We start from the raw sequence: 25062 nt of genomic DNA on the forward strand, positions 1-25062 counted from the left end.
ATAAACATCCAGAAGTCGAATTGGTGGATCATATGGTAGTTCTATTTTTAATTTTTTGAGGAACCTCCATACTGTTTTCCATAGTGGCTGTACCAATTTACCTTCCCACCAACAGAGCACAAAGGTTCCCTTTTCTCCACCTTACACTAGCATTTTTTATCTCTTGCCTTTTTGAGAACAGCCATTCTAACAGGTGTGAGGTGATTTCTCACTGTGGTTTTGATTTGCATTTCCCTGATGATTAGTGATGTTGAGCATCTTTTCATGTATTGGGTTGGCCAAAAAGTCCCTTCAGTTTTTAAGTAACAATAAAAGACACATTTTTCATTTTCACCAAGATCTTTATTGAACAACATATTCACCGTTTTGTTCCATTACCTTCTGCCATTTTTCAGGCAACTTCATAATTCCATCTTCCCAAAACTTTTTATCTTTTCAAGCAAAGAACTGTTCTAGGTACCTTTTACAGTCTTCCAGGCAATTGAAATTTTTTCCATTAAGAGAATTTTGCAAAGACTGTAATAAATGGAAATCCAAAGGTGCAATGTCTGGTGAATATGGCGGATGAATCAGAACTTCCCAAACTGTAACAGTTTTTGCCTGGTCATCAAAGAAACATGCAGTCTTGTGTTATCCTGATGGAAGATTATGCGTTTTCTGCTGACTAATTCCAGACGCTTTTCGTCAAGTGCTGCTTTCAGTTGGTCTAATTGGAAACACTACTTGTTGGAATTAATCGTTTGGTTTTCTGGAAGGAGCTCATAATAGAGGACTCCCTTCCAATCCCACCATACACACAACATCACCTTCTTTGGATGAAGACCAGCCTTTGGTGTGGTTGATGGTGGCTCATTTCGCTTGCTCCACAATCTCTTCCGTTCCATATTGTTGTACAGTACCTACTTTTCATCACCCATCACAATTTGTTTTAAAAACGGAATGTTTTCGTTACGTGTAAGTAGAGAATCACATGTGGAAATATGGTCAAGAAGGTTTTTTTCGCTTAACGTGGAACCCAAACATCAAAGTGATTAACATAACCAAGCTGGTGCAAATGACTTTCAACACTTGATTTGGATATTTTGAGTATGTCGGCTATCTCCCGAGTGGTGTAACGTTGATTGTTCTCAATTAATGTCTTGATTTGATTGCTATCAACTTCAACTGGTCTCCCAGACCATGGAGCATCGTCCAGCAAATCTCCAGCACAAAACTTCACAAATCACTTTTGACACATTCGATCAGTCACAGCACCTTCTCCAAACACAGCACAAATCTTTTTTTGCATTTCAGTTGCGTTTCTACCTTTCTTGAAACAATAGAGCGTAATATGCCAAAAATGTAGCTTTTCTTCCATCTTCAATATTAAAATGGCTACACAAAAATTCACTAATTTTGATAAGCTTTTTTAAATGCACGCTGATATGACAGCTGTCACAACACAATCTAATAAAATTGTTTCGAATGAAGTTAAAGATAACTAAGTGTTGCTAGAGCCATCTTACGGAAAAAACTGAACTTTTTGGTCAACTCAATACCTGTTGGCCATCTGTATGTCTTCTTTGGAAAAATCTGTCTATTTTTCAATTGGATTTTTTGGGGTTTTTGCTACTGAGTTGTGTGAGTTCTTTATATTTTTTGGATATTATCCCTTATCAGATAATTCTTATTTCTGAAAGCTGACTTTTTTCCCACTTTGGAATAAGTTAATTATGTTTACATTACCTAACTTAGCATACATATGTTTCCCATGATTTAACCAAAAGCTGTAAATGTGAACTTTTTTCTCATACATTCATTACCTAACCAGCTCTTTAAGTGTATTGACTATGTGTTCAAATGCTATCTACTGCAGGATACCTGCACACACTACGGTACTGATTTTAGGCAACTGCTGCTGGCCCTTTTTTCTTTTCTCCCCACACTCATTTGTGCACATGACTTCACTCATCATCTTCATTAGTTTGCCAAATGGTCCTTCTCCAGCCCCAACTCTTCTCTTGGGCTTCAGTTCTACATTTCTGATGGTCCACTGGACAAATGTAACCAAATGTTCCCCTCAAAATCTACCACAACCAAAACTGAATCTTCTTTTTCCTGCTCCCAAATCAGTCATTCCTGACTTGCCTCTTCCTGTCAGTGGAGCTGCCATTCTCTTGCCTGCCTAGGCTCCACTCCACTTCCTCTTCCCCCACAGATCATCACATCCTACCATCTCTTCCTTCAACACAGCCACAGCATGTTCTGGGGACAGGATTACGAATCTAGGGTCAGAAGGACTTGGGAAGTTAGTTAACCGAGATCTCTATGCCTCATTTTCCTCATCTTTAAAGTAAACAACAGGATTGTTTTGAAGATTACATGATCCAATGCATACAAGAACCTAATAGCACATAAGTTCTCACCATACTTTGTTCTCTTCCCTGCCTTCCATCTCCATGGCCAAAATTAGAGTGGTGTCCCTCACAATATCTCATCTAAATGATTGCACTAAATTTCTAAACACTGCTTTTTCTCTCCAAACTCTTCCTAAAACACTATTTGGTTCACACTATAATCTTACCTAAAAGTCTTTAATGAATGTCTAATTTTTAAAGCAGAGGTGTCTACACTACTATATATGAAATAGATAATTAATAAGGACCTACTGTATAGCACAGGGAACTCTTCTCAATACTCTGTAATGACCTATATGAGAATAGAATATAAAAAAGAGTATATATGTATATGTATATGCATATATGTATAACTGAGTCACTGTGCTGTACACCTGAAACTAACACATTGTAAATTAACTATATTCCAGCAAAAATTAAAACACAAGAAAAAAAATAAAGCACAGGTGTCTAAAATTGGGTGGTTACTTCTTACTAAAGTATAAACTCTTTCGGGAAGGGCAAGGACTTTTGTGTATTCACATTAACCTTCCCTGAAGCACAATGCATGCACCAGGGGCTCAGTGAACATTTCTTCCAAAAAAAATGATTAAAATGATGATCTTATCTGAAAGTTTGCAACAGAATATGAGTTGTTTTCAGTATGCTAAATTCTTCAAGGATACTTTTAATTTCAGTTCTGATCTTTATATGGTCTTTCTTAACTCACTTGAAATATTTGGTAGCATTTCGCTTGTCTGCTTTAGGTGTGGGAGCAATAACTGTTGGCTTCATCCCTCAGTATGTTTTTCTGTTCCTTGAAGAGATAAAAGTCTTGAATGAATTATGTACTGACTTTACAGTCATCAGCCACATTCACTGGAGGGCAGTGTTGTCACTAATCAGGCTCTAAATTCATTTCATTTTGCACTGCATTTGTTAGAGTTATCCGTTTATGAGTTAAAAGGAAAATGGGAGTCTTTTTTTTTTTTTTTAAGACTGGAATATATATCAGATGTGCAGTACTGCACTTACCCTAATACAGCGGTTCTCAAACTTATATATGTATATGAATCACCCTAGACCTGGGCTGTCCAATACAACAGCCACTAGCCATGTGGCAATGAAGCACTTGAAATATGGGCAGTCAAATTGAGATGTGCTGTGAGTGTAAAATATACAATGGATTTTAAGGACTGAGTACATAACTTATGCTGATCATATATTGAAATGAAAATATTTTGGCTCTATTGGGTTAAATAAAATGTACTGGAATTAATTTCATCTGATGCTATTTACTATTTTAAATTAAAAGTGGCTACTAGCATATTCAAAATTACATATGTGACTCACATTTGTGGTTTATGTTATATTCCTGTTAGCACTGTCCCAGATGCTTGTTTAAAATGCATCCTGGGTCCCACTTTTGGATATTCTGCTTTAGTAGCTCCAGGTTAGGAACCAGAAATCTGATACTTTTTATCTCTCCAAGTAATTCAATTGATAAGTCAGGGTAGAGAATCATTGTTTTATACTGCTTTTGACCAGATGATTTTAAGGGTCTTCAGCACAGCAAACAGTGATTCAAAGAGAACAAAGGGAGTAATAGTTTTCGGTTTCAATTGTGTGACAATGGCCATCCCATAACAGTCATACATGTTTCTCAATTAGCAAAACACACTTCAAAATACAATCACAACACAACCATTTTATGGGAATGGGAGGAAGCTGGGAACAATTAAGTAATATCTATCACAAATCTAAGCGCACATAACCGTTGCCTCACTTCTAGAAATCGATCTTGCAGATCTTCTCACAAACTCACTATGATATACCTATAATTCACTTCGGCACTATTTGAAATAGTGAAAAGCTGGAAAGTTATGAAACTATGACACATCCAACTGAATACTATGCAGGCTATAAACAAGAAGGTCATCTCTATGTACTGATACAGAAAGATGTCTATGATATTTACCAGGGGGCAAAGCAAGTTGCAGAAAAGGACACAGATCCTATTTGCATGTGAAAAAATACGTACATATATGTGCATAGAAAGTTTCAAAAACTGTTAATATCGGTTACTGTTAATAGCAGAGAGAAGATTCCCAGCGACATGAAAAGGAACTTTTACTTTGCTTTTTATATCCTTTTGTACTGTTTTAGTTTTTTTAATATGATGAATATTCAAATTTACACTGTGCGTTACAAAATGGTTATTTTCAAATCTACATAACGCCCAGCCAAGTAAACACTTCATCGCTTAGGTTCCTGTTATTCGCTTATTCAACTAGTAGTTACTGACCACCTGCTTTATGCCAGGCACTGTTCTAAGGCAGAAAAATAAAGAGCGGTGCACCGGCGGAGGACAATAAACGCACACGTACATAATAACTAGTTGTTAAGTGCTATGAAGACCTGAATTTTCAAATGCCAAAATGTTCTAATGTCGCGTGCTCCCGTGTGTGCAATATACGTACGTATATTTACGCCTACTTACTAATTAATGCAATCGTTGCTACTGAATTGAAGTGTCGTTTGGATAAAGCATTCTGGGAAATTTCTCAAATTAATCTTTCTCCTGCATGCATTATAATGAATTTAGTACAAAAAAAATTTTAAATAGCAAAGCCTTTTTTTTTTTTTTTGGTTGTGTGAATTTAGGAAAATTACTTAGCTACTTCAGGCCTCGGTGTTCTCTACCAAGGAAGTGGATTTACCTCTCGGGTCTCCCGTCTCGGGGAGAACTCTCTGGGCGGATCAGCGTAACAGCAGCGCCCTGCGCCCGGCGGCGTGTGGGTGGGGCGGGTCCCGCGGAGCGCAGCTGGGCCGCGTGCCGAGCGGCGGGCCGGCTCTCCCGAGACGCGCGGCATTCTCGCTGTGGACCGGAGGAGAAACACGGTGCTTTCACAGACTTTTTTCACCCGAGCACTTCTGCCCGCCAATTTCTCTTTCCGGGCGTGCAGGGGCCGCCCGGCGTCAACTCCCGCAGGCGCCAGCCAACCAGCCAGCCCGACTTCTCGAGCGGGTCACCGGGTGAGGCCGCCCTACACTCAAGTCCACTGCTACACTCAAGTCCACTGCCGGCCCCGAGCTGCCCCAGCCGTCGCGGGCAGACTTGGCTCAGGGTAGGTGGTAGCCTCGCCTGCAAAGGCGGCCGTTCGTTTAAATTCTGGCGCCACTCCCGCGCCACGTAGAGCCAGACTCGGAAGCGACGGACAGCGGCGAGCCAGCGGGCGCGCGCCCCGGGCTGGGCGTGCGCGCCGCGGAGCGACAGTGCGCGCACCACGCCCCGGAACGAGCCCCCGAAAGAAAAGAGCCGCCTGGCGCTCTCGCGCCTCCCGTCAGGAGCCGGCCACGCCCCCTTACTCTACAGCGTCCAATAGATGCGAGAGGGAGGAGCGGCCTCGTTCCGGCTCGGGAGAGACTATATAGGGAACTGCTGGCGACACCGCTCGGTCTTTTACGTCAGGACTTGGGAGCAAACGTGTGGTGCTAGGTAACCGGGAGTTGTGGGCGGTTGTCCGAGCGACCTCGGGCGGCGCAGCTTAGGTTGGGGGCTGCAGTACGGTGAAACGATTACAGAAATTGGAGGTTAGAGTGCGGTGATGAAAACTTGGACGTGGGGAACACGCCGCCGGGCCACCACGTGTCCCGAGTCGTGGTGGCGGCCGGCTTCGAGCTTAGGCGTGCGGAGGCGGCCGCTGGAGGCCGCGGCGATGCGCGCGGCCTGGTTGTTACGCCCCGGCAGCCGCTGACTGAGCCTGGGAGGCGGCCGGCAGAAGACAACATTCCTGGGATTTGGGGGCGGGGGGTTACCCTTAACGTTAAGAGCAAGAGGGCTCTGATAGGGTGTTTTTCTCCCTTGGCCAGATCAACAGTTATTTCAAAACGGGCAGCTCCTGACTCGGCGTGAGACTGAGTTGTATTGTGCCCAGGTGGCGCTGTGTGCAAATAGGATTATTGAAGGGGAGGAGTTTAGTGCTGAAAACCTTGAACTATGACATTCTGTGAGAATGCTTAATTTTAAATAGATTCCCCGCAAGAACAATGGCTTTCGGTGCAACGGAGCTGTTATGTGGAGAGGCTGAGGTAAGGGTTGTTGGGGGCTTAGTTTTTAAACCGAAGGAGTAAACCTGTTGATTTACAGAAACGATGATGGAGCATCATTTGAAATTAAGCTTCTTTTTTTTTAGATACAAAGGAAAGTTCCAAAACGTATGAGAGAAGGTTTGCTGGAAAATGACTTGGTTAAAACCTGACAATCTTACCAGGTGTGTATTGGACTCCTATTAATACTTTGAGTCTGCATGTGTTTAGTCCACATGTAGAGTAAATGAGAAATTTTTTGTCCTCGAAGGAGCATCCTGCAGGTCGATGAATACTAATGAAGCTATGACCATCACCGATTGATGATGAACAGCTTCATTTGAAAGTAAGTTATGTGGCTTACAACATCTACTATAGCATTCCGTAGTACTTGCCTTTTAATGCTGCTCTGGTTTATGGTAAGTGTCAGTGTGATAGAGCTTAATGGAGTTTGGTCTGATCAATGAGGAAAGCTATCCCGAAGCGGATTACCTGAAGAAAAGCATGTACGGATTCGGCTTCTGAGATAAGACCAATATGCAGTTATGAGATAACAAAATTTTGTTGCCTGGATTTTGTAACTGAGTTTTCTGTTAGCTTATGCCTCTTATAGGGGAAAAACTGTTACTTCACACTAGTGTTTTTTTTCTCTGCCAACAGTGACAGGGGTCGCTGTCTGCCTATTGAAAGGCCAGTTTGCCATGAAGTTCCTAAGGTGTAAACATGTCTGTGAGTAGAGATATTTTGCTTAACAATCAGTCAATCTTGTGTCCTTGGTCTTATCTATGATGATCCTATCCCGAACCTGAATTTCTGTTGAAAAAATCTTATACGGATCTGGCTTCTGAGATAGACCAATATAAGGACGACAGTATTTTTGAAAATTCCTTTAAATAAGTTCTTGAGATGTTGATAGTCTTGTAAATCTCAAATGTTCTTCCTTTTCTAGGGCTAGTGCCACGAGATTTACTTGTCTGTTGTATGAAAAACTGGTGATCAGGAAAAGCTCTTGCTTTTATGGACACGGAAAGAAAACAAAACTCAAGACAGATTATTTTCTTTAATTTTGAAATTGCATTTGTAAATAGATTTCTGAGCCAACATCGAATCTAGATTAATGCATCCATAAGATTCAAGCCATTTCTGTTTAATCATGTCACTGCCCTAGAGTCGTAACCTGTTAGCCAGTATATTATTGATACTTTCTAGCTCTGAAACTGTTTTTAATGGAAAATTCTTTTTCAGTTATCCAGACTTGTAATTAAATAATTTTGAGTGAATGTTTAGCCTTTGGTCACCTGTCTGAATTTAAAATGTATAATTGTAAATACAGCCAAGTGAAAGTTTATACTATTGTGGGAAAATCCTTAGTAGGGGGAGAAGACTTGGTTTGGCAATCATAAGGATCACAAGGGGATATGGAAAACCTTGGCTTTGTGCAGGGTACTAAGTATTACTGAATTAATGGAGGTGAAAGCAGAGAGGACCTATGACTGGGGCAAGGGGAGGGAAAGCCAGGCATCAAAACGATCAGTATACTAGCTGAATTGTGGAATATTTAGTCCTACTGTAATAGTAATATGAAAGGGTATTTATGCTAAAAATGGGGAGGAGTAATGCTGAAAATTAAGGAAGAGAGCACAGCATAACAATCAGGAGTCATGAGGGAAGGTCATTGATAAAATCTGGGTTAAAAGTGGTCAAACATTGTACAGAATGGATTAGTGTAAACAGTAATAGCATCTGATCTAACCAAGGTGGTTGGGCTCCATGCATAATCATTTTCCCTAAATAGCTGCATGAATAAATTGTTCCCAAGCCCATATTTAAATGTCAAAGTCAGAGTGCCAATATTCTTGTCACCTTATAATGAACTCTTTCTTAAAATGTTCACCTGCCTCAGTGAGAATTCAATTTGGGGTCCATGCAGCTCAGTCAGGTTCATGAGACTGATAAGCCTGTAGTGGTCAGGCACATAGTGAATTTGGCCCAAGTATTAAGACAGTGTACAAAAATGGGGCTCTGAAAATGTTTCTTGCAGTCGTAAACCACCTCCGTGTACAGCATTGTGTTACATTGTTCTTTATTGCACTTATGTGTATTTGGAAATGAGGAAACATTGGCACTGCAATCTGCACCCTTGATCACTGATCTCCCTTACCCCGCTTTATTTGGTTGGAACTTTTACAACATGCTCGATAAAATCTGTTTCACACACTGACATCTTAAGTACCTAGATACCTTAACTACCTGGCACTTGGTTGTCAGTAAATGTTAAACGAACAGTGAATGATTAAAGACCAATTGGGATCTACACAAAACTTGCAGAGAAAACTGCCCTTTTGTCAGAGTTGGCAAACATCAGTCCCTTCAAAACAAGGCATGAAATGAATAAAACTTGGCTTTAGAGCCCTTTGACCTCTTTTCCCTCAGTTCCTTCTGGTTTTGCTCCTTTCCCTCCCAGTCAGTCTTATAAAGTATCATATTTCCTTAGTTGATAAAATCCAAATAATGTATGTATACTTCATTGCACTATACTAGGTTCTGCCAGGGAGGTCAAGGGTAAAACATTTACTATGTCCTCTGTCACATCAATAGTTGTACAAGGTACCAAGAAAGAAGGCAAGATACAGGGATGCAAAGAACTGAGGAGATTGAACAAGTGATAAATTTAGGCGTAGGAGACACCAACCAAAGATGGTATGCTGAGGGTGGTAAATTGAGAATTTAGGCATCAGTTGGATGGATAGATGTGGGACAAATAAGGTGGAGAATAAGACTGAAATGCTACAGTACCCCAAGCTTCTTGAGCAACAGAGAACTAAAAAAAGCTATCATTCAAATTCCCTGAAACTTGACATGTTTTCAGCAGGAAGAGACATAGTCACTTATTGAGCCCTACTGATTTTGCAGGGTACACAATTGACAAGAGATGAGAGTTGGGTCCAAAAAGGTACAATTTTAGTGGAACTTAGCTCAACATAGCAGCTTCCTTTTAAATTACCGATTGACTTAGTAGCATTTTTCTTTCGCACAGCAGAGGTCTTGTTACACTCTACTGGCCTTCTGATTTGTGAATGCTGACTTAGCTGGGTAATAGGCAACTAACTACTAGCTAAGACCAGGGACCTTAAGCTGTTATCTGGGTAAGGGATTTACCTTCCAGAACATACCTGCAACTTAGAGAGGCAGCGTAGATTAAAAATCAAAAGCCTAAAGACCTAAATGAATAGGACTGAAATAGACCAGGATCTCCTTGGTTAGGGCTGGTTTCAGATTGAAAGAACAGAGTCTTACATGTGTGTGATGTGAGCCAATATTTTCTCTGCTTAACACCATGCCTCCAGGTTATCTTAAAATACAGTAGGCTCAATCCTACCTTTTGGTGTTTTCTAAAATTAGTTCTATTACTAGAAATCCAATATCCACTGCACTTGGCTTCCCAATCAAGTGCCCTCTGAACTGATTATACACTTCATAATCCTTGCTGTTTGCCCAGCCTGTGTGAAAGCTTTTGGCTGTTTCATGATTTTTAAACCAGTTCACCCATTAAATTTAGAGCCTTTGAATCCCAGCCTACTAGGATAGTCTGCTTATCTTTTGTCAATTCCTCCTCCCTGGGGGTGGGACCCTCCTTCCCATATTTCCTCCCAAAAGCTTGGTTCCAGATCCAAATAGTATTTAAAGCATAGTATTTATAATTACCTCATGAATATTGCCACTGCCTCCGGCATTGTTCCACCTCACTGATTCTACATTTTGGGGTATGTACAGAAATCAGGTCAAAATATAAGTGTGCCATGAAGCTTTGAAAATCTTATGGACTATTTTGAGGTGGGGGGTCGGGAAAGGTACCTTTCCAATATGAGAACCACTCAGTCTCATTCTCACAAGTCTTGGCCTCTTCCCCCCTGACCACTAGTCAGTCCATCTCTGAGGTCCTGGCATACCATGCAGCTGAGTTATAACAGGAAATAGATTTAATCTCGCAGAATCCCACATGGAGTACAGTATAATCCAACGTACTTGGGAACTTTACATTAGTTATGCTTACTCAGTTGATTCTAGTTCCCTTCAAAGGAGTATTAACAATGCAAAAAGCATTTCAGAATACAAATAGAATTCATCATTTGAAGAAAATAATATTTATAAATACAGTGCATTACTGAGGTCAGGAAACTGGATGTGCCCTTGCCTCCTAACTACTGAATACAGTTAAAGAACAATAAATGGTTCATTTTTAAAGTGTACAGTTTGATGAGTGTAAGTATGCACCCATGAAACCATTACTGCAATCAAGATAGTGGTTAAATCCATCTCTCCCAAAAGCACCTTTTTGCAGAGGCTTGATTTTGAACATGGTAAGTTTGAGATGGCATTTGATATCCAAATGAGATATGGGGCGAGATCTGAGCTGGAGAAATAAAATTGGGAGTCATCAGCATGTGGATGGTATATTTAAAGCCATAAGGTGAGATCACCAAGGGAGTGAATACAAATGGAGAAGTGGTCCAAGAGTTGAGTCCTGGGACATTCCAGGAGTAAGACATTCCAGGTTTAGTTCAAATCCTAAAGATGATTTTGCATCAACAAACAAAAACTGGGAAGCAGAAATCTGTTGTGAAGTTCAACTGCCACATCTGAAACAAACTAGATAGAAAATCAAGGAGTTCCAGAAAACAAGGGTGAGAAGCTAAGCAAATAGTTGCTTGGGGTAATGAGGCTGGAGGTTGCCTTGTATTTAATGCAGAGCATTGGTCAGCATAAAATTGAAGGAGTTAATATCCAAGGACAACTTTGCAAAGTGGTCTTCCGGAGAGAACAAGACGAGGAATTTACGAAGTGATAAGGGTTTTCATCAGACACTGTGGACTTGGAGAAGTGGAGTTGACTACAGACAAGTTAGAGGTTTGCCTTGCGGTGCTAAAGTGCCTGATGAGGCTGAAAATTACCAAGTGTAATAGTTAATCAACATAATTCTTCACTACTCTTCTGTGGGGCTCATCCATGTGGGAGCAGAAAACAGATCAGTGGATAAATCCAAAATTAGGGATAAACTGGACAGGAGGAGCAGAGCCATGATGGGCCAATCAAGGGTGTAGATGAAAGTGTTGTTAAAATTGACCTTGAGATCCAGGTTGATTAGGGGAAAAAATTAGACTGCTAGAAAACTGTCCCAGGTAATAACAAAGATCGGATGTACTATAGAAAGATGATGAAAATGAGGTAAAATAAGATCCTCTCCAGTTATACTATAAAATGACCCATAGCAGTTGTATTTCTAATTAGTGTTTATCTCTCTGGCCCTATAGTGTGTTCTTTTCAAGGAGAAACTTCCCTTTCACTTCTTAAACTCTGTGCCTAGTATACAATGTAATGACTCCCATTACAAATTTGTCTAATTAAATGGAATTCAGTATGTATATTTAAGGTGGGCAATGATGGTATGATCTAAGTTCTCCAAAAAATAAAAGAAATGAGAAAAGTTGAAAACTTGTGATGGACTCAATATTTGTGTCCTCCCAAAATTCATATGTTGAAGCCCTAACCCCAGTGTGGCAATATTTGGAGATGGAGCCTCAGGGGAAGTAATTAAGGTTAAATGATGTCATAAGGGTAGGGCCCTGGTCCAATAGGATGAGTGTCCTTGTAAGAAGAAACACCAGAGAGCTCACTCTCTCTCCCTCTCCATGTGCACCCACAAGAAAGAGGTCATGTGAGGATACAGTGTGGTGGTGGCTGCCTACAAGCCCAAACGAGACCTCAGAATAAAACCTACCTTGCCGGCACCTTGATCTTGGACTTTCCAGCCTCCAGAGCTATGAGAAAATTAATTTCTATTGTTTAAGCCATTCAGTCTGTGGTATTTTGTTATGGCTGCTCTAATAGACTAAGACAGAAGCGAAGGATAAATGGCCACTGCTATAATTGGGGGACTTTATATTTGGCTAAAGATTTATGAGTAATAACTATGAAAAAAGTCCATGCAATGTAATGTCTCTGGTTTTATACATTTTCCCTTTAGGTTTTTACGTATTACATTGAAACTGGATTGACAATGCACTTCCTTTTTTTTTCTTTAAATGCACTTTCTTATTGAATAATAACAAACAGCTGCCACTCACAAAGCTTTACAACCTGTTTCAACATCAAGATCAGTTATTTAAGAAATAGGTAAGTTTTCAGTAAAAAAATCTCAGTAAAGAAACTAGAGGGAATTCCCTGGCAGTCCAGTGGTTAGTACTCCTTGCTTCCACTGTAGCGGGCACAGGTTCAATCCCTGGTCGGGGAACTAAGATCCCGCATGCTGCACAGCGTGGCCAAAAAAAAAAAAAAAAAAAAAAAATTAGAAATAGAAATTAAACTATCTTATAAAGTGAATCTTATCTGAAGTCTTATGGTTCACAGGAAAAACTTTTTAACATAAATGAAATTAGTTCTTTTATAATTACCTCATATAGCAAAAAATGATTTAGGCTTACTAGATATTTCACAGTGTAAAATTTCCTTGTTCTATATGAACATTAAGATTGCAAAAAAATTTTAACTTAACACCTTTGGTAACTGATAGGTCATACCTATCATGATTTCACTGTTTAATGAAAAATACTCGGTATAAAATAATGGCTGACACTTCTATGGTTCCTTTTATTTTCCACAGTACTTTAACATACATCATCTTGGTTTCTCCTACAGTAACTCAGGGAGTAGTAGCATTATTAGTATTTACACAATTTATATATGAGTGAACTGAGAGACTTAAAATATAGGCTGCTTGCACGTCTGGAGCCTGTGCTCTGCAACAAGAGAGGCCACGATAGTGAGAGGCCCACGCACCGCGATGAAGAGTGGCCCCCGCTTGCCACAACTAGAGAAAGCCCTCACAGAAACGAAGACCCAACACAGCCAAAAATAAATTAATTAATTAATTAATTTTTAAAAAAAAATATATAGGCTGCTTAAGGTCTAGATCACTGTAAGGAATGATTTCGTCATCATCTGTATTTTGCACACTATAATATAGACTTTTTAGTTTGGGTGCCACATTTAAGAAGAACAGTGACAAACTAGGGGGCAACCTAAGGGTGAAGACAAGCGTTCTGGAAACCATGTCATTCTAGAGAATATTCTAAGGACTTGGAAATACTTAACCTGAAGAAGTGAAAATCAAGGGAAGGCATGATGACTATTTTTAGGTATTTGAAAGTACTTCATGTGGAATAATAGTAATATTAATAATAATCCCATCTGGTAGGTACTATGATTAGGCCAATTTTACAGATGAGGAAACAAACTTAGAAAAGTAACCTAATGGGCTTCCCTGGTGGCGCAGTGGTTGAGAATCTGCCTGCTAATGCAGGGGGCATGGGTTCGAGCCCTGGTCAGGGAGGATCCCACATGCCGCGGAGCAACTAGGCCCGTGAGCCACAACTGCTGAGCCTGCGCGTCTGGAGCCTGTGCTCTGCAGCGGGAGAGGCCGCGATGGTGAAGAGGCCCGCGCACCGCGATGAGGAGTGGCCCCCACTTCCTGCAACTGGAGAGAGTCCTCGCACAGAGACGAGGACCCAACACAGCCAAAAATAAATATATAAAAAATAAATAAATAAAGATTACTATTAATTTAGAAAAAAATGTTAATATAACGGCCACACTAAAAAAAAAAAAAAAAAAAAAAAAGATTAGCAGCTGAAATTTAAAAAAAAAAGAAAAGTAACCTAATGAAGGTCACATAGGAAGTGAGGGAATTAAATTGAAAATCTGGCAGTCTAAATCAAGAGATGGTGTTCTTATCCCACTAAATACCTTCCCCAGAGGAGTAGTTAACTGAAGTGTTTCTTTGGAAGACACAAAGGAGATCAATGAAATAAATAAAAAGGCAAACTGCAACCTAAAAATGAACTTTCCAATAACAGAATGTACTGTCTCCTTATCACAGTCTCCTATCAGTGTGAGCTGGAGGAAGGAGGCTGGCCCTAGTCAACTTCAAAGACCGCTTTAAGTCTAAATTCAGATTCTTGACTTGCCCAAGGTAACCCAGCTAGTAAATGACCAAGTTGACAACCAACACCTTCTATCCCTCTCTCAGTCCAGTGCTCAATCCACTGATAGTGTGGTGCCCCAATATTTTTCCTGCAAAAATTTAAATTTCCTCAGAATTCATTAATCTATGGGAATGGGAAAGATCGTACAAACCAAATAACTTTAATCAACTATTTTTATACAAAAGTACAGTTTGGGGCCTGTTACTAATGGTTGATCAATTTAATTACATTAGTGCGACATAGGCCTTAAGCAGACTAAACTTCTCTGGGGCAACAGTAAGGTGTATTCTTTGGGGGTACATCTCAATTCTGATTTTTTATTTTCATCACTGATGTAGACTCGCAGTTTAAATTACATTTCTGCTTCAGAAATGAATGCAGAAACATTGCTCAGAGTCTGACCACACACCCAGAAATGTCAAGATAGTTTTGAAATTCATGGACCTGTTTCCACATATCTGAATAAAGCTCAGTTTCTTGATGAGTTTTGTTTGCTTTTTTTAAATTTTTAATTGGCACACAGGATCCCAGTTCCCCAACCATGGATCGAACCCCCCCCCCAACCCCTGCAGTGGAAGCGTGGACGGAGTCTTAACCACTGGACCGCCAGGGAAATCCCAAGTTTTGTTTGCTTTATATTCAATCTGTTCCTTTGAAGATCAAGGCACACTGAGAGGTTAGGTGTGGGGTGATTCAGAAATATCCTAAGGTTTCACTCATTTGTTCATTGAACAAATAGGTCCTGAATAGCTACCATGTGCAGGTACTGTCCTAAGCACTGAAGATACAGCCGTGAACCAAATGAACAAAATCCCTGCCCTTGTGGAGCTTACATTTTAAGAGGAGGAAAAGAAGGATAAATTATAAAGTATGTGAGAGAATGAGAAGCGACATGAAAAAGAAAATAGAACACAGGACATTGGGAGTGGATTTGGGGAGGGAGGTAAATACTGTTGTGATTTTTAAATAGAGTTGACAGGATAGGCTTCAACGAGAAGGTGAGATTAAGCAAAGACGAGAGTGAGGGATTGAGCTATGGACATATCTGAGCAAAGGGCACATTCCCAGGACAGTTGCCCAAAGACAGGTGCATGTATGTTAAAGAGAAGAAACACGGCACGCAGATCATGTCGGGTCTCATGGGTCATTGAAAGAATTTTGCTCTGAGTAAAATGGGAACCCCTGTAAAAGGAAATACAGAAACTGAAAGTATGAATTCATGTGCATGAAAACCTGTGAATCCTACCCCTATGGCCCAGATTGTAGTCTCTACCATTTACCATTAAAAGAAAACAGGGCTCATTGGAGAAATGACTGATTACGGAGCTGAGGCAAGAAATGTACGAGATGAGCCTTCTGCATCTTGCTATATAGTAGGAGAGCAAGAAAGCTATCAGACAATTGCGGTTGTGTGAAAAGAACTCAGGAGCCAACTTGGAGCATCTCCTACTGTCCAAATATGGAAATGTTGACTATTATCAAGGATGATAACTACAATAGACTGAGATACATAAAATATGTTCAAATCTGTGAATTCATAATGATACCTTAAAAGAAAAAAAACCTGATTTTGATGCTGTTAGAAGATGCTAGTGAACCAACTTATCAATTTCAGAACTGGCAAATAAGGGACTTTCCAACACCAACTGCAGTAACAGATAATCAGATTGAAAGTGAGAAAGTTTTTTATTGATGTATCCCAGTTCGTAACTGAAAAAGATTGACAGAATATCACCATTTTGTAACATCTCTTGAATTAATGTACCAGCAGTGATCATCCACGTTGGCTAACATAAAAACAAAGAGAGAGGGAACAGAGTCTAAGTGGCTGACTGGATGTTTTGGGGTCGTGTGAACAACATGCTACTTGAAAATCCACTTTCTGCAGGAAATACGCTTTTTTTTCCAACAAAGATGATATATTTATAATAAATAATTTTTTCCATCAAAGATTTTTTTTCAACAAAGATGATATAGTAATTCTTTCCAACAAAGATGATATATTTATCCGAAGATATTGGCACTCTCCATTGTGCAATAATGTCACATATCTGCAAGTTGTCTGATCAGGCTCCCCCAACAGAGTTCCTTGGGGCTTCCCTGGTGGCGCAATGGTTAAGAATCCGCCTGCCAATGTAGGGAACGCGGGTTTGAGCCCTGGTCCGGGAAGATCCCACATGCCTTGGAGCAACTAAGCCTGTGCACCACAACTACTGAGCCTGCGCCCTAGAGCCCGTGAGCTACAACTACTGAGCCCACGTGCTACAACTACTGAAGCCAATGCGCCTAGAGCCCGTGCTCCACAACAAGAGAAGCCACTGCAATGAGAAGTCTGCGCACCGCAAGATGCTCGCCACAACTAGAGAAAGCCCACGTGCACCAACGAAGACCCAATGCAGCCAAAAATAAATAAATAAAAACAAAATAAATAAATTTATCAAAAAAGAGTTCCTTGGGTGAGTCTAACAAACAAAATCTAGAAAGCTAATTATTGACATGAATAAAATAACACGAGATTTATCACTTCAGCTTCAGTGGCATCTTGGGGAGGCGAGCTTGTTATATACACTTTAAACACTTCTATCAACTAGTGATATCAGTCCTGGCCATAGTATTGTTGTCTATCTTACTAAATAGCCATATCTCAGGAAGTACAATACACTCAATCCATATTAATGTTTATTCTAGATTTATGGTTAATAGATGATTCATATAATAGTACCTCAAATTTCTTTGAACATTCTTCTTAACTTAGAATAAATATAACCTACTAAACTTAGATTCCGTGAAATCCAAATATAAGAAACTGTCTCCTATGCAATTTTCAACTTGCCATTTACTTGGTATTTAAATTATTTATCAATTTTTAACTGAATAAAGAACAAATCTGCAGAACACAAACTTCCAGGGTAAGTAAAATATGATTTTTTTTTTCAATTTTAGGCATAGGGTTCTGGGGTGTTTAAATGTACCTAATTTCCTAAAGGCTATAATTTTTTCTTTTTTACCTATTAAAAATTATATTATAATTTTTTATAAAAAAGTATCTTATAAGATAAAAATAAGGAGAACATTAAGCATAAAATTAAAATAACTCACAATTCCACCGTTTAGAGTTAAACCACTGTAAAAAAATTTTAATGTCTTTTTCTATGTAGATATAAATTTTAATAAAATTTAAATTTTACTGTATGGTTTGTTTTCCTGATTTTTTATTTAATATTCTATAATGACAATTTTCAATACCATTAGAAATTCTTCTACTCATTGGCAACATGGAGAACATTTCCTTTTTTTTTGGCCGCGCAGTATCTTAGTTCACCAGCCAGGGATCGAACTCCCACCCCCAGCACTGAAAGCACCGAGTCCTAACCACTGGACCGCCAGGGAATTCCCAGGAACATTTCATTTTAACGGATATTTAATTCCGAAAGACTGGAAATTTCGATTGCTTTGAATTTTGTCATGATGACAAATTATACAGCAATAAAAATTCCAAACAGTAATACTGCACTGATTATCTCTGGATAGTGGGTTTATATTACCATCCAAGAATTAAATGCCTCGGGTAACATATATTCTCACACTGATGTGCAGCCGTTCTAGTCCAAACTGCCCCCCAACAGGTGTCCTCCTCTATCCTAATCTTTTTATTTATTTATTTATTTATTTATTTATTTATTATTGAAGTATTAGTTGATTTACAACGTGTTACTGCTGTAATTATCAGATGCAAACTAGTATATACAGGATGGATAAACAACAAGGTACTACTGTATAGCACAGGGAACTATATTCAATATCCTGTGATAAACCATAACGGGAAAGAATATGAAAAAGAATGTATATATATGTATAAGTGAGCCTCCTAATCTTTTCCACCATCAGTCTACAGGGTAAGAAACTACCACATGTCCTTAACCATGTTTTTGTGCCTTCCTTCTACCTCCTTGCACTAATTAAAATCTGGTTCTCCCCACAGGGCACTGCTTCCCTTTGCAGGCTTCTTTTTTTTTTCTTTTTTTTTTTTTTTAATTTTTATTTATTTATTTATTTATGGCTGTGTTGGGTATTCGTTTCTGTGCTAGGGCTTTCTCTAGTTGCGGCAAGTGGGAGCCACTCTTCATCGAGGTGCGCGGGCCTGTCATTATCGCGGCCTCCCTTGTTGCGGAGCACAGGCTCCAGACGCGCAGGCTCAGTAGTTGTGGCTCACGGGCCTAGTTGCTCCGCGGCATGTGGGATCCTCCCAGACCAGGGCTCGAACCCGTGTCCCCTGCATTGGCAGGCAGATTCTCAACCCCTGCGCCACCAGGGAAGCCCCTACAGGCTTCTTAAGTTCTCTCCTTCAGATGTGGAAGTTAAGGTCAATACCTTCCTTGCTTCCTACTGCCACTTCTTGACAATTATTCCTCCATTTTTATGTACAACCCCCTGATTTTTTTAGGCTCATCCCACCTGGCTTGCCACCCTTTGTTCTGACTTAAGGTTTTTATTTTCCAGCTTTCTAATTACTGCCCCTTATTGATTTTGAAGAGTTTGGGACCAGGTTTGCTGTCCTATTTTATGTCATCTGTCTCCCAATGTCTACACATCAATGTCCAAACAATCTGGCTTCTCAGTTGTTTGACTTCCTGTACACCATCCCTCCACACCCAGCATTCTTATCTGGGATCCACTGGCCTCTGAGGAGCCATGGGTAGAATTCGAGGGGTCTATGAATGTGGATAGGGAAAATCTATGTCTTTATTTTCACTAAACACTAATTGAAGTTTAGCATTTCCTTCAATAATAAATGAATGCAATATACCACAGATTTATTAGCAGTACTATGGTGCTGTCAACAACAGAAAACACAGCTATTTTCATATACATTACAGTGCATATCACATAGAAATACTTAAAAATTTTCACTTATGTTTATTTCTACCTAAAAATCATGCTCCTTTTTAAGCCTGCTGCCAGATCTTGTTGTTTAATGCAAAGAAGCACATTATCTTAGTCCATTCAGGGTGCTACAACAAAATACTACATATTAGGTAGCTTATAAACAGCAGAAATTTATTTCTCACAGTTCTGGAGGCTGAAAGTCCAAGATCAGGGTGCCAACATGGTTGGGTGAAGGCTCTCTTCTGGGTCACAGACTTCTCATTGTATCTTCACATAGTGAAACAGGGTAAGAGAACTCTGTGGGGTCCCTTTTTTTTTTTTTTGGCCATGCCACTCGGCATGTGGGATCTTCCCCAACTAGGGATCGAACCCGGGCCCCCTGCATTGGGAGTGTGGAGTCTTAACCACTGGACCGCCAGGGAAGTTCTCTGGGGTATCTTTTATAAAAGCATTAATCCCATTCATGGGAGCACCACCCTCATGACCCAATCACCTCTGGAAGGCTCAACCTCCTAACACCATCACATCGGTGTTAGGATTCCAGTATTTGAGTTCTGGAGAGACACAAACATTCAGATCATAGCTACATTACTGTAGCACACATTTGGTTTGTTTAAATATTTTGGCAACTATATTTTAATGGAAGGGCTTTCATATGTAACCCCATATATTTTGTTTTATGCATTTAAAAATATTTTGAGACTGAGTCCATAGGCTTCACCAGAGTGGCAAAGTAGTTCATACACAAATAGTTGAGAACCTCTCATTATAGGACAGCTACATGTAAAAGAATGAAATTAGAACATTCTCATGTGTTCCCTGGTGGCCTAGTGGTTAGAATTCCGGGCTTTCACTGCCATGGCCCAGGTTCAATCCCTGGTCGGGGAACTGAGATCCTGCAAGCTGTGCAGCACAGCCAAAAACAAAACAAAACAAAAAACAAACAAACAAACACCATTCTCTAACATCATATAGAAAAGTAAACTCAAACTGTATTAAAGACCTAAATGTAAGGTGGGAAACCATAAAACTCCTAAAGGAAAACATAGGCAGAAACCTCTCTGACATAAATCATAGCAATATTTTTTTGGCTCTGTCTTCCAAAGCAAAGGAAATAAAAGCAAAAATAAACAAATGGGACCTAATTGAACTTAAAAGCTTTTGCAGAGCAAAGGAAACCAATGACAAAACTAAATGACAACCTACTGAATGGGAGAAAATAATGGCAAGTGACATGACTGATAAGAAGTTCATATCCAAAATATATCAACAGCTCATACAAACCAACATCAAAAAAAACCCAAACAACCTGATTGAAAATGGGCGGAAGACCTGAATAGACATTTTTCCAAAGAAGACATGCATATGGCCAACAGCCACATTAAAAGATGCTCAACATCGCTAATCATCAGAGAAATCCAAATCAAAACCACAATGAAATGTAGTTCTCAACATCACATATCACATTGTTGATAGCCATTCTCACACCTGTCACAATGGCTATCATCAAAAAGAGCACAAATAGCAAAAGTTCGCGAGGATGTGGAGAAAAGGGAAACTTCTTCATTCACTCTTGGTGGGAATGTAAATTGGTGCAGCCACTGTGGAAATCAGTATGGAGGGTTCTCAAAAAACTAAAAATAGAACTACCATATGACCCAGCACTGCCACTCTTGGGTATATATCTGAAAAAAACCCAAAAACACTAATTAGATACATGCCGCCTAATGTTCATAGCAGCATTGTTTACAATAGCCAAGATATGGAAGCAACCTAAGTGTCCATCAACAGATGAACGGATAAAGAGGACAGAGATGGGGACTTCGCTGGTGGTCTAGTGGTTAAGACTCCGCACTCCCTATGCAGGAGGCCCGGGTTCCAACCCTGGTTAGGGAACTAGATCCCCCATGCCGCATCTAAAGATCCACGCAACTAAAGAACCAGCACACAGAAACGTAGATCCCGTATGCCGCAACTAAGACCTGGTGCAGCCAAATAAATAAATAAATAAATAAATATTTTTTTAAAAAGAGGATAATGAAGATAAAGAGGATACACACACACACACACACACACACACACACACACACCCCTCTACAGTGTAATACTTACCATAAAAAAGAATGAAATTTTGCAATTTGTAATAACATGGATGGACTTGGACTTGCTAAGTGAAATAAGCCAGACAGAGAATGACAAATACTCTATGCTATCACTTATATTTGGAATCTAAAAAATACAACAAACTAGTGAACATAACAAACTAGAAACAGAGTCACAGACACAGAGAACAAACTGGCAGTTACCAGGGGGGAGACGGAAGGTGGGAAAAGGCAACATGGGGGTAGGGGATTAAGAGATACAAACTACTATGCACAAAATAAATAAGCTACAAGGATATATTGTACAACACAGGGAATATAGCCAATATTTTATAATAAAGATAAATGGAGTATAACCTTTAAAATTGTGAATCACTATATTGTACATCTGTAACTTATACAGCAACTATACTTCAATTGAAAAAAAAAAAAGAACCTTTCATTACATATCAATGGGCTTATCAATGGGCTTCTCATTGCAATATTTCCTGTCCCCTTATCCCTGTTTTCTTTCCTTGGCTACTACTTGGCAATACCCCAACTACGGATGAATCCAACCATTTGCCTTGCTGCAGAAATCACACAGCAGGTCAGATTTGTGCCACTATATGTTCATGGTCTCCAACCCCAAGCAGGCCCTCAATGCGACTAAGCACTCTTCTTTTCCCTTGTCAGTTTTCCTTCCCATTTCTGACTTTCTTTCTCCTCCACACCTCTTAACTCTTCCCTCCTCTGCCTCAACTTTCCCCTCACCTCAGCAGAGATTTCACCCTCCTGTTCATGGAGAATTTTGAAGACTTCGGATGACAATTTCCTTACACCAACCATTATATGTATCCACTGTTTTTTTTTTTCCTTCCCTCTTACTGCAATGGAATGGTGTCCCTCCTCTGATCTAAGGCAAATTCCTCCTCCAGTTCTCCAAATCACATTCATTCATTCAACAGATATTAAATCAGGATTTGCCCCCCCCAAAAAAAGACATGTTGAGGTCCTAAACCCTAGTACCTCAAAATGTGACATCACTTGGAAATAGGGTTGTTGCAGGCATAATTAGTTAAGATGAGGTCATACTGGATTAGGGTGAAGCCCTAATCCGATATGACTGGTGTCCTTATAAGAAGATGGTCATACAAAAACAGAGACACAGAGAGAATGTCATGGGGCAATGAAGGCAGAGATTAGAGTATATGCTTGCAAGTCAAGGAAAGCCAAAGATTGCCCACGTACCACCAGAAGCTAGGAAGAGGCATGGAAGGTTTCAGAGGGAGCATGACCATGACAACACTTTGATTTTAGACTTCTGGCCTCCAGAACTATGAGATAACAAATTTCTGTTGTTTCAAGCCACCCAGTTTGTGATACTTTGCTAAACCTTCTCTGGCCCCTAAATCCAGGTGAGTCATTCTTCTTAAGAGCTCTAACAGCATCTTTCCCCTATCACTGAACTCATCTGACTTTTGGTCTTGTGAGGGAAGGGACAATGTTCATCTGTATCTCCATTTTTGAGCACAAAATGTGGCATTCAGCAAGTGCTCAATAATAATATTGCATTGAATTAAATTTTTTTTCTATTTTCTATGTAGAGTACATTACACTATTACCTATACACCCCCTTGGACTTGAATATTTTCAAGGTCTATGATTATTTTCTTAGGATAAAGCCCTAGAAGTAAAACTATAACTGGATAATAGACTATAATCATTTTAAAGTCCTTGACATATATTGCTAACTTCATTTCCAGATGTTTATTATCCTAGATTTATTTAGGAAATATTGACAATTTTTACAATATTCAGTCAGTCTCATCCAGAGCTATGCTCTTTCTCTCCATTTATATGTCTTATTTTTATATTACTCAGGGTAAATTTTGTAATTTTTCTGATATATGATCTTCATATTTCTTTTAAAGGTAACTAAATGTTTTATATGTTTGTGTATGCCTATGTGTGTAAATATACACATATGTGAAATCATTTCTATTGCAAATCAGAAGTCTTTTCCACCATATTTTTATTACCAGCTATTGCTGTTATATAGGAAATCTAATGTGTTGGTGATTGCTTTCTTATCTGGCTACTTCAGTGACCTTTCTTACTCGTAATAAAAGTATACAACTTTATCATCTGTAAATAATGATACATTTATTTTCTCTTTGCCACAGTTATGCTTCTTATTTGTTTCATATCTCATTTTAATTGCTAGAATTTCCAGCACTTGTTAAATAATGGTAATAAGGACAGGTTTCCTTTTGCATGCCTTACTTTAATGGAAACACTAATATTTCAGTGTTCAGTGTGATATTGCCTGGATTTCACAAGTATTCTTTGTGATTGTAAGAAAGTTTTATTCAATTTCTAGGTTACTATTATTAAAATTCAAAAGTAGATATTATTTTTATCAGACACCCTTTTAGCATCTATCTAAATGAATATATAGCTTCCTCCCTTTGACTTATTTTTTTTTTTTTTTTAATAGCTACTTTATTTATTTATTTTATTTTATTTTTGGCTGTGTTGGGTCTTCGGTTCATGCGAGGGCTTTCTCTAGTTGAGGCAAGTGGGGGCCACTCTTCATCGCGGTGCAGGGACCGCTCTTCATCGCGGTGCGCGGGCCTTTCACTATCGCGGCCCCTCCCGTCGCGGGGCACAGGCTCCAGACGCGCAGGCTCAGTAGTTGTGGCTCACGGGCCCAGCTGCTCCGTGGCATGTGGGATCTTCCCAGACCAGGGCTCGAACCCGTGTCCCCTGCATTAGCAGGCAGATTCTCAACCACTGCGCCACCAGGGAAGCCCCCTTTGACTTATTGATGTGATGTAATAGAGGAGGTATTTGGGAATAAACTCTACTGTTTTTTCTTTTCAATCAATTGTAGAATTTAACTTGTAAGTACTTATTTTATTTAGGATTTTTAACATTTCTTTTCGTAATGGAAATTGGTATGCTTGTGTGGGGGGGGCGGTGTGTGTGCGCGCACATGCGCGCGTACTCTGTCAGGTTTTATATCACGATTTTATATCATGATGCTTTTATAAAATGAACTAAGAAAGTTTCCTTCTTTTTCTATTTTTTGTAACAGTTTATATAACATTCTAATTATATAGTCCATGAAAGAATCCACTCTTCAAACTATCTAGGCCAAAAACCCTTTGAGGGGTTATAAATTCTTTTTCAATTTCTCTCATAGTTTTTAAGTCTCTATTTTCTACTTCACTTAATTTTGATAACATATTTTTCCAGAAACTTTTCAATTTTATCAATATTTCCAAACCTATATCCAGGTATTATGAAGTAGTACACAAATATTCATCATTAAAAATAATCTTTTTTCTTCTACTATCATTCTTTATTTGCTGAAGTGTGTTTTCACCCTCTTTCCCCAAACAGACTGCCTGACATTTGTTTGCTTTACTGTTTCTTTAAAAGGAAAGATAGTTTGGGGGTATATATATCAATTACATTCTTCTTTTATTTTTCCATTAATGTTTTCTGGTTTTCCTTTTTAAAATTTATCTTACATTATTTCATAGTGCTTTATTTCTGATAGGAATGTTATGCTTAGTTCAT

The 25062-nt window shown here is 39.3% G+C and overlaps 2 long non-coding RNA genes across 9 annotated transcripts in view; one reads left to right on the plus strand and one right to left on the minus strand.

Moving 5' to 3' along the window:
* The window catches only part of LOC309635153, a 501613-nt gene extending 496064 nt beyond the window's left edge, over positions 1-5549 (minus strand). For 5 of the 6 annotated variants that reach the window (XR_014248666.1, XR_014248667.1, XR_014248668.1 and 2 more), the window contains exon 1: positions 5096-5233. This is a non-coding gene — a long non-coding RNA (uncharacterized lncRNA). Of the gene's footprint in view, positions 1-5095 lie in introns of all 6 variants that reach the window. The other variant, XR_014248671.1, reaches the window with a different exon arrangement.
* Positions 5550-5745: 196 nt separating this feature from the next.
* Positions 5746-14174, plus strand: LOC309635145. Of its 3 annotated transcripts, none has more exons than XR_014248652.1 (6): positions 5746-5874; positions 6249-6467; positions 6572-6649; positions 6736-6810; positions 7125-7193; positions 7414-7750. It is a non-coding gene; the product is annotated as an uncharacterized lncRNA (long non-coding RNA). The 3 variants fall into 3 exon arrangements; XR_014248653.1 differs by lacking the exon at positions 5746-5874 and adding an exon at positions 13126-14174 and having other exon boundaries at positions 5881-6467; positions 7414-12638; XR_014248654.1 differs by lacking the exon at positions 5746-5874 and adding an exon at positions 5952-5969.
* The last annotated feature ends 10888 nt before the right edge of the window (positions 14175-25062 follow it).

This window comes from Balaenoptera borealis, assembly GCF_965194805.1.
Source record: "Balaenoptera borealis genome assembly, chromosome: 9".
NCBI classification, from domain to species: Eukaryota; Metazoa; Chordata; class Mammalia; order Artiodactyla; family Balaenopteridae; genus Balaenoptera; species Balaenoptera borealis.